Below are 8,990 nucleotides of genomic sequence, written 5' to 3' on the forward strand. Positions count from 1 at the left end.
TTGTCAAACTGATGAAGTACTGGGCCATACTTTTGTTGATGGATTGGACGAAACTTCCAAAATGAATCTTGATTCAGCTTGTGGAGGTAGTTGCATGGCAAAACCATACAGTGAAATACAACTTCTGCTAAATAACTTTACTGCTAATGATCATAATTGGCAAGGTGAAGGAGAACCAAGGAGAGCAATGAAACAGAAAGCAGGGTTACTTAAACTGGATGACATTTCCGCCATAAGAGCAAATTTAGCAAAATTGGCAAATCAAATGACCAGAATGACAATGGGACCATCACAACCAATGCAGCAGGTTCAACAAATGTCAGTTTGTTGTGAAATGTGTGGATATAATCACACAAGTGATATGTGCCCAACGAATCCTGAATCTATTTATTATGTGGGGCAACAAAGCAGAGGGCCGATGAACCAACATGCACAATATGGGAACACTTACAATGCAAATTGGAGGAATCATCCTAATTTCTCTTGGGGTGGAAATCAATCAAATCAGAATCAATATAGACCCCCAAGGAAATTTTAATCAACCTCAAAGGCCACCACAACAGGCAGAAGAAAGTACAAATGATTTATTAAAAAAATTGTTGCAAGACAATCAGCAACTCAGAACGGACTTCAGAAATCTTGAAAGGCAAATGGGACAACTAGCTGCAAATCAAAATACTAGACCTGCAAGGGCACTTCCTGGTGATACAGAGAAAAATCCTCAAGTGAGTGCAATTACACTTAGAACAGGAAGGGAGTTAGAAGAAGTTTCATCAAAGAAAAAGAACAAGCAAATACCTGAAGGTGAATTAATTCCCAAAGCAACACAGGAAGTAAGGAAAGATGATACAATTTCAGCACCTGTAAATATTCCAAGACCACCACCACCTTTTCCACAAAGATTGCAGAAAAAAAATGACGATCGCATGTTCAACAAATTTTTCTCTATGTTGAGTCAGATTCAATTGAATATTCCGTTGGTAGATATGCGATTCGTGATATTCCAAAATATGCCAAATACATAAAAGACATTGTGGCTAACAAGAGGAGACTGACTGAATTTGAAACAGTTGCACTTACTGAAGAGTGCACTTCAAGGGTCCAAAATAAGCTTCCTCAAAAGCTTAAGGACCCTGGCAGCTTTACTATCCCTGTAAGAATAGGCAATGTTGACGTAGGTCATGCACTTTGTGATTTGGGAGCAAACATAAATTTGATGCCATTGTATTTGTACAAACAATTGGGTTTGGGAGCTCCAAAACACACTACAGTGATGTTGCAACTAGCAGACAGGTCCATAGCTTACCCGGAAGGGGTGATAGAAGATGTGCTACTGAAAATTGGGAAATTTATTTTCCCAGCTGATTTCATTATCTTGGATTTTCAGGCCAATGATAAAGTTCCTATTATATTGGGAAGACCTCTCTTGGCTACAGATGATGCTATAATTAAAGTAAAAGAAGGAAAAATGATCATGAGAGTTGACAACGAGGAAGCTGTTTTTAATGTATATAAAGCAATTCAACTTCCTCGGCAGTATGAAGAATTGTCTATGATATCTGTCATGGAGATTGATGAACAACTTGTTACCTCAAGTGTATATTTGCAGGATTCTTTAGAAAAAGCAATTGTGTTGTTTGAAAGTTTGGAGATTAATGATGAGGTTGAGGAGATGAAACATAATTTGAATGCAACATGTGAATATATAAAATGTTTTAATCCCTTTGAACCGTTGAACATGCCAGATGGTCCTCCTCTGAAGCCCTCAGTTGAAGAAGCTCCCAAATTAGAATTAAAGCCTTTACCTTCTCATCTTCATTATGCTTATTTAGGTAGTTCTGAAACGTTACTTGTTATTATTTCGGCTGACTTGTCTGAATTGCAGGAGGAGAAATTGTTAAGAGTACTACGTGAGCATAAAAGAGCAATTGGATGGACAATGTCCAACATAAGAGGTATTAGTCCAGCTTTTTGCATGCATAAAATTCTCATGGAGGAAGAGCACAAGCCAAGCATAGAACAACAACGCCGCCTAAATCCGAACATGAAAGAGGTGGTAAGAAAAGAAGTGATTAAATGGCTTGATGCAGGTATTGTATTTCCAATATCTGATATCAAATGGGTAAGTCCAGTCCAATGTGCTCCAAAGAAAGGAGGAATGACCGTAGTAACAAATGAAAATAATGATTTGATTCCCATTAGAACTGTTACTGGGTGGAGGATTTGCATAGATTATAGAAAATTGAATAACGCCACCCGGAAAGACCATTTTCCCCTTCCCTTCATTGACCAAATGCTTGATAGATTAGCCGGGCAGGAATATTACTATTTTTTGGATGGCTACTCGGGATATAATCAAATTGTTATAGCCCCAGAAGACCAAGAAAATACCACATTTACATGCCCCTATGGGACATATGCATTTAAAAGAATGCCATTTGGTCTTTGCAATGCACCTGCGACTTTTCAAAGGTGTATGATGGCTATTTTCACTGATATGGTTGAAAGATTTGTGGAAGTATTTATGGATGATTTTTCTGTATTTGGATGTTCTTTTGATGAATGTTTAATGAATCTTGATAAGGTCCTTGCTAGGTGTGAAGAAACAAATTTGGTACTAAATTGGGAAAAATGCCATTTCATGGTACGTGAAGGCATAGTCTTAGGGCATAAAGTGTCTAAGAATGGATTGCAGGTGGATAAAGCAAAGGTGGAAGTAATCGAAAAATTACCTCCACCAACATCAGTTAGAGGCATTCGCAGTTTCTTAGGCCATGCGGGCTTTTACCGTCGTTTCATCAAGGATTTTTCAAAAATCTCATCTCCTTTGTGCAGGCTTCTTGAGAAAGATACATCTTTCAAGTTTGATGATGCTTGTCTGAAAGCATTTGATGAGCTGAAACGAAGATTAGTTACTGCACCGATTATCATTTCTCCAGATTGGAAACTTCCATTTGAATTGATGTGTGATGCAAGTGATATAGCCATTGGAGCTGTTTTGGGGCAGCGGAAGGAGAAAATATTTTGTTCCATTCACTATGCGAGTAGAACTCTTAATTAATCTCAAATGAATTACACTATTACTGAAAAAGAGTTGCTCGCAGTAGTATGGGCATTTGATAAGTTTATATCCTATCTAGTGGGGATAAAAGTCATAGTTTACACAGATCACTCCGCTATAAGGTATTTATTTGCAAAGAAAGATGTCAAGCCAAGGTTAATTCTATGGGTTCTTCTTTTGCAGGAATTTTATTTGGAGATTCGAGATCGAAAGGGAACAAAGAATCAGGTTGCAGATCATTTATCTAGGCTGGAAAATAGAGGCCATGTCACTGAAGGAGAATCAATCAAAGAAACATTCCCTGACGAACATTTGCTAGCTATCACTTCGGATGAAACCCCGTGGTATGCTGATTATGTGAATTTCATTGCAAGTGGGGTGACTCCACCAGAATTCACAGCTGACCATAGAAGAAGGTTCTTACATGATGTGAGATTCTACATGTGGGACGAGCCTTTTCTATACAAGCAATGCGCAGATCAATTGGTAAGAAGGTGTGTCCCTGAGGAGGAGATGAATGCAATATTGCATGACTGTCATTCTTCTCTTTATGGAGGTCATCATGGGGGAGACAGAACTGCACAAAAGGTTTTGCAATCAGGTTTTTACTGGCCAAAATTATTTAAAGATGCACATGCTTTTGTTAAAAATTGTGACAGGTGCCAAAGAACCGGAACGATCACGAAGAAGCACGAGATGCCTTTACAAAATATTTTGGCAGTAGAACTCTTTGATGTCTGGGGAATAGATTTCATGGGACCATTTCCATATTCTAATGGGCACAGATATATTTTGGTTGCAGTTGATTATGTGTCTAAGTGGGTTGAGGCCATTGCTCTTCCTACTAATGATGTGAAGGTAGTGGTAAGTTTCGTAAAGAAGCACATTTTCACACGCTTTGGAACTCCAAGAGTGTTGATAAGTGATGGAGGAACACACTTTTGCAACAAATTATTGAAAAATGTCCTAGAAAAATATGGTGTGAGACACAAGGTTGCTACTGCATATCACCCTCAAACGAGTGGTCAAGTTGAAGTGTAAAAAAGGGAGGTAAAACAGATTTTGGAGAAAACTGTGAGCGCAAATAGGAAGGACTGGTCCGGTAAGTTAGAAGATGCATTATGGGCTTACCGAACTGCATACAAGACTCCAATAGGTACTTCTCCATACAGGTTGGTTTATGGAAATGCATGTCATTTGCCTGTTGAGCTAGAACACAAAGCTTATTGGGCAATCAAAAAGCTAAATATGGATATGGACTTAGCCGGTGAAAAAGACTGCTACAACTCAATGAACTTGATGAGTTTCGGTTGCATGCTTATGAAAATGCCAAGTTATATAAAGAAAAAACCAAGAGGTGGCATGATAAGCACATCCAACATCGTGAGTTTGTGCCGGGTCAAGAAGTTCTTCTGTTTAATTCAAGGTTAAAGCTTTTTCCAGGAAAGCTTAAGTCTCGTTGGGCAGGCCCTTTCGTTGTAGTAAGCGTGACTCCTCATGGAATAGTTGAATTACGAGACACAAATTCAAGTGGTACTTTCTTGGTAAATGAGCAACGAATTAAACATTATTGGGGTGAAGACATTCAACGTCACAAAACCTCAGTAGATTTAATTGATGTATAATGCAATATGGCGTCGTGCCACGACGTAAAATAAGGCGCTGGTTGGGAGGCAACCCAACGATCATGGTATTTTTTATTATGATGTTTATTGTGTACTAATAAATACAGGTGAACGAGGGCTGATGCTAAGATTGAAAAAAAAAACAATTCAGAAATCACTCAGGTGCGCGGCCGTGCACCTGATCGCGCATTTGACCGCGCTACTTTGGGGTGCTCTCTGTCTTGGCCGCGCACCTGACTAGCGCGGCCGCGCATTTGACCGCGCTAGTTTAGTGGCTCTCTGTCTTGGCCGCACACCTGACTATTGAAAACAACAATATTGGTAGTAATATTGGCGCGGCCCGATGACAGATTCTTTTGGATAGGAGTTCTTGAGGGACTGAGCTTATTGAAAACAACAAAAAGATTTTTGTTTTTATGTTTGGTATTTTTAGGTAGTATAACAAATCTCCCTTGGTTTTTCTTTAAGTCACGGTTCTTTTCCAAGGGTTTATTTTGAACCGGGCATATGTAGTTTTTCAGTTAGCATATATAGAAGAGAACTCATAGCGTTGACACACCTGAACACAATAGAACTTAGAGTGTAACGCTTAGTCTTAATTGTTGAATCTCACCGAAAGTGCCTTAAATTGTATGTTTGTACTGAATTGAATGCTCGTAATGGAGTGTCTTGATGAGCTAATCTGGAATGAGTCATATGCCATGCGTGGTGAGTATTTGTGTAGTGCATGCATTGTATTTGTGTCTAGAACTTGCCCGGTATGTGAATTAAAGCGAAATATTAGGTGATGCTCGATTTGAAAAATGATGTTAGGCTTTCTTCGCCCTTTTTAAGCTTAATTGCTTATTACAAATAAAATTTGTCCCTGGTTAACCCTTTTGAGCCTTTAGACTTTTGTTTGGCACCCGCATTACAAGCCTATACACTTTTTTTCTTAATTGACAGTGTTTTGATCCTTTTACCTCTTAAAGCACTTTAATTGTGAGAAGAACGCTAAAAGAAGTAAGAAGGAAATAAGTGTGGGGTGGCTTTTGAGTGGAACCAATAAAAGGATGAAAGGTGCACTGATGTTGTAAATGAATACACCACTAGCAGAAATTGAGTGACAAGAAAAATTACAATGTGTTTTGCTCTAGTTAGTGGGAATGAATTAATAGAGTGCTTAAAGAAGAAGGGCGTATTTGTGGGATGACATTGTGTATAAATGAGAAGTAGGTTGAAGAATTTATGCTGAAAAATTGTGGGTGTGATATGTTAAAGTGCTTAGGGGTTGAGTCACTATTCCTAAATACATCTTACCCGTCCCTTAGCCCTCATTACAGCCATGAAACAGTCCTAATTGATTTTAGATTGAGCTAGCCTACATTAGTAGAGATTTACATTAAGGGCAAGCTTATGGTACCAATTGCATGCATGTGACTTTTATTGTGAGAGTGAGTGCTTTAATTGATTATTATAAGTATACGACTGGAATGTGCAGAGTAACTACCAAATATTTCTTATTGGCATGATGGTGAGGGCATATGACTTGTGACAGAAAAGAAAATCTTGACTTCTGTAAAGAGCAAGTTGAGGAAGTTTGAATATGCATGGCACTTGAGATTCAACTTTAAAGCTAGGATTGTTCACTGCTAGGAGCAACATATGTACATTGTTCTCGGTGTAATGCGTTAAGGGAAATAGTTGAGTGAAGGGATCTTTAGAGATAGTTCTAATATAATAGTTTGATTGCTCGAGGACTAGCAATGGATTAAGTGTGGGGTGTTGATAATAAGCCAAATCTGGGTGATTTATCTATTGTTTATGCTTCTGCTTGATGATATTCCAATGATATATTGTGATTAATTGATGAATTATGGGCTTTAATAGTGAATTGTATACATTTCAGGTAAAGAAGCGTATATTACGTAAATCAAATATGATTGGAACCATTTTGGAGCAATAAATGAAAAACCCCTCGGAATTAATTATGGTGGAAGAACAAGAAAAGAATCAAGAATATGGGACAACTGGACTAGCGCGGTCAGGTGCGTGGCCAGATGCGCGGCCGCGCTAATCCAGATTTCGGGAAAGGTTGTTTAAAGGAGTAAATTGGAATTTCTTCTTAATCCCACTCAATTTACATAAAACAAGAACTCCATTATTGGAGTTAAGCTGATGAAGAGTGGAAGATCTGATTTTTTGATAGTTGAAGATGAGTTTCCTCCTCCTTATCTCTCTAAAAATCAGATCTTTCACTCTTCATCAGCTTAACTCCAATAATGGAGTTCTTGCTTTATGTAAATTGAGTGGGATTAAGAAGAAATTCCAATTTTACCCCTTTAAACAACCTTTCCCGAAATCTGGACTAGCGCGGCCGCGCACCTGACCGCGCTAGTCCAGTTGTCCCATATTCTTGATTCTTTTCTTGTTCTTCCACCATAATTAATTCCGAGGGGTTTTTCATTTATTGCTCCAAAATGGTTCCAATCATATTTGATTTACGTAATATACGCTTCTTTACCTGAAATATATACAATTCACTATTAAAGCCCATAATTCATCAATTAATCACAATATATCATTGGAATATCATCAAGCAGAAGCATAAAGAATAGCTAAATCACCCAGATTTCGCTTATTATCAACACTCCACACTTAATCCATAACTAGTCCTCGAGCAATCAAACTATTATATTAGAACTATCTCTAAAGATCCCTTTACTCAACTATTTCCCTTAACACATTACACCGAGAACAATGTACATATGTTGCTCCTAGCAGTGAACAATCCTAGCTTTAAAGTTGAACTCAAGTGCCATGCATATTCAAACTTCCTTAATTTGCTCTTTACGGAAGTCAAGATTTTCTTTTCTGTCACAAGTCATATGCCCTCACCATCATGCCAATAAGAAATATTTGGTAGTTACTCCGCATATTCCAGTCATATACCTATAATAATCAATTAAAGCACTCACTCTCACAATAAAAGTCACATGCATGCAATTGGTACCATAAGCTTGCCCTTAATGTAAATCTCTACTAATGTAGGCTAGCTCAATCCAAAATCAATTAGGACTGTTTCATGGTTGTAATGAGGGCTAAGGGATGGGTAAGATGTATTTAGGAATAGTGACTCAACCCCTAAGAACTTTAACACATCACACCCACAATTTTTCAGCATAAATTATTCAACCTACTTCTCATTTATACACAATGTCATCCCACAAATACGCCCTTCTTCTTTAAGCACTCTATTAATTCATTCCCACTAACTAGAGCAAAACACATTGTAATTTTTCTTGTCACTCAATTTCTGCTAGTGGTGTATTCATTTACAACATCAGTGCACCTTTCATCCTTTTATTGGTTCCACTCAAAAGCCACCCCACACTTATTTCCTTCTTACTTCTTTTAGCGTTCTTCTCACAATTAAAGTGCTTTAAGAGGTAAAAGGATCAAAACACTGTCAATTAAGAACAAAAGTGTATAGGCTTGTAATGCGGGTGCCAAACAAAAGTCTAAAGGCTCAAAAGGGTTAACTAGGGACAAATTTTATTTGTGATAAGCAATTAAGCTCAAAAAGGGCAAAAAAAGCCTAACATCATTTTTCAAATCGAGCATCACCTAATATTTTGCTTTAATTCACATACCGGCAAGTTCTAGACACAAATACAATGCATGGATTACACAAATACTCACCACACATGGCATATGACTCATTCCAGATCAGCTCATCAAGACACTCCATTACGCGCATTCAATTCAGTACAAACATACAATTTAAGCCACTTTCGATGAGATTCAACAATTAAGAATAAGCGTTACACTCTAAGTTCTATGGTGTTCAGGTGTGTCAATGCTATGAGTTCTCTTCTATATATGCTAACTGAAAAACTACATATGCCCGGTTCAAAATAAACCCTTGGAAAAGAACCGTGTCTTAAAGAAAAACCAAGGGAGATTTGTTATACTACCTAAAAATACCAAACATAAAAACAAAAATCTTTTTGTTTTTTTCAATAAGCTCAGTCCCTCAAGAACTCCTATCCAAAAGAATCCGTCATCGGGCCGCGCCAATATTACTACCAAAAAAAAAATGTTTTAAGCACAATTAATCCAACAATACTAAATCACCAAAACATTTAAAAACAAAAGTGAAATAATCACGCAATCCCAAAACATTATATATTGTACCACACCACCAAAACATTCCAACAATCCAAAACAATTAAAACAACCTAAAAATCCATAATAATTACTACCATCCTTCCACCCCACACTTAAACGTAAGGCATGTCCCCATGACTTTCATTTCTAAAAAG

Source organism: Nicotiana sylvestris, chromosome 6, assembly GCF_000393655.2.
Source record: "Nicotiana sylvestris chromosome 6, ASM39365v2, whole genome shotgun sequence".
NCBI classification, from domain to species: domain Eukaryota; kingdom Viridiplantae; phylum Streptophyta; class Magnoliopsida; order Solanales; family Solanaceae; genus Nicotiana; species Nicotiana sylvestris.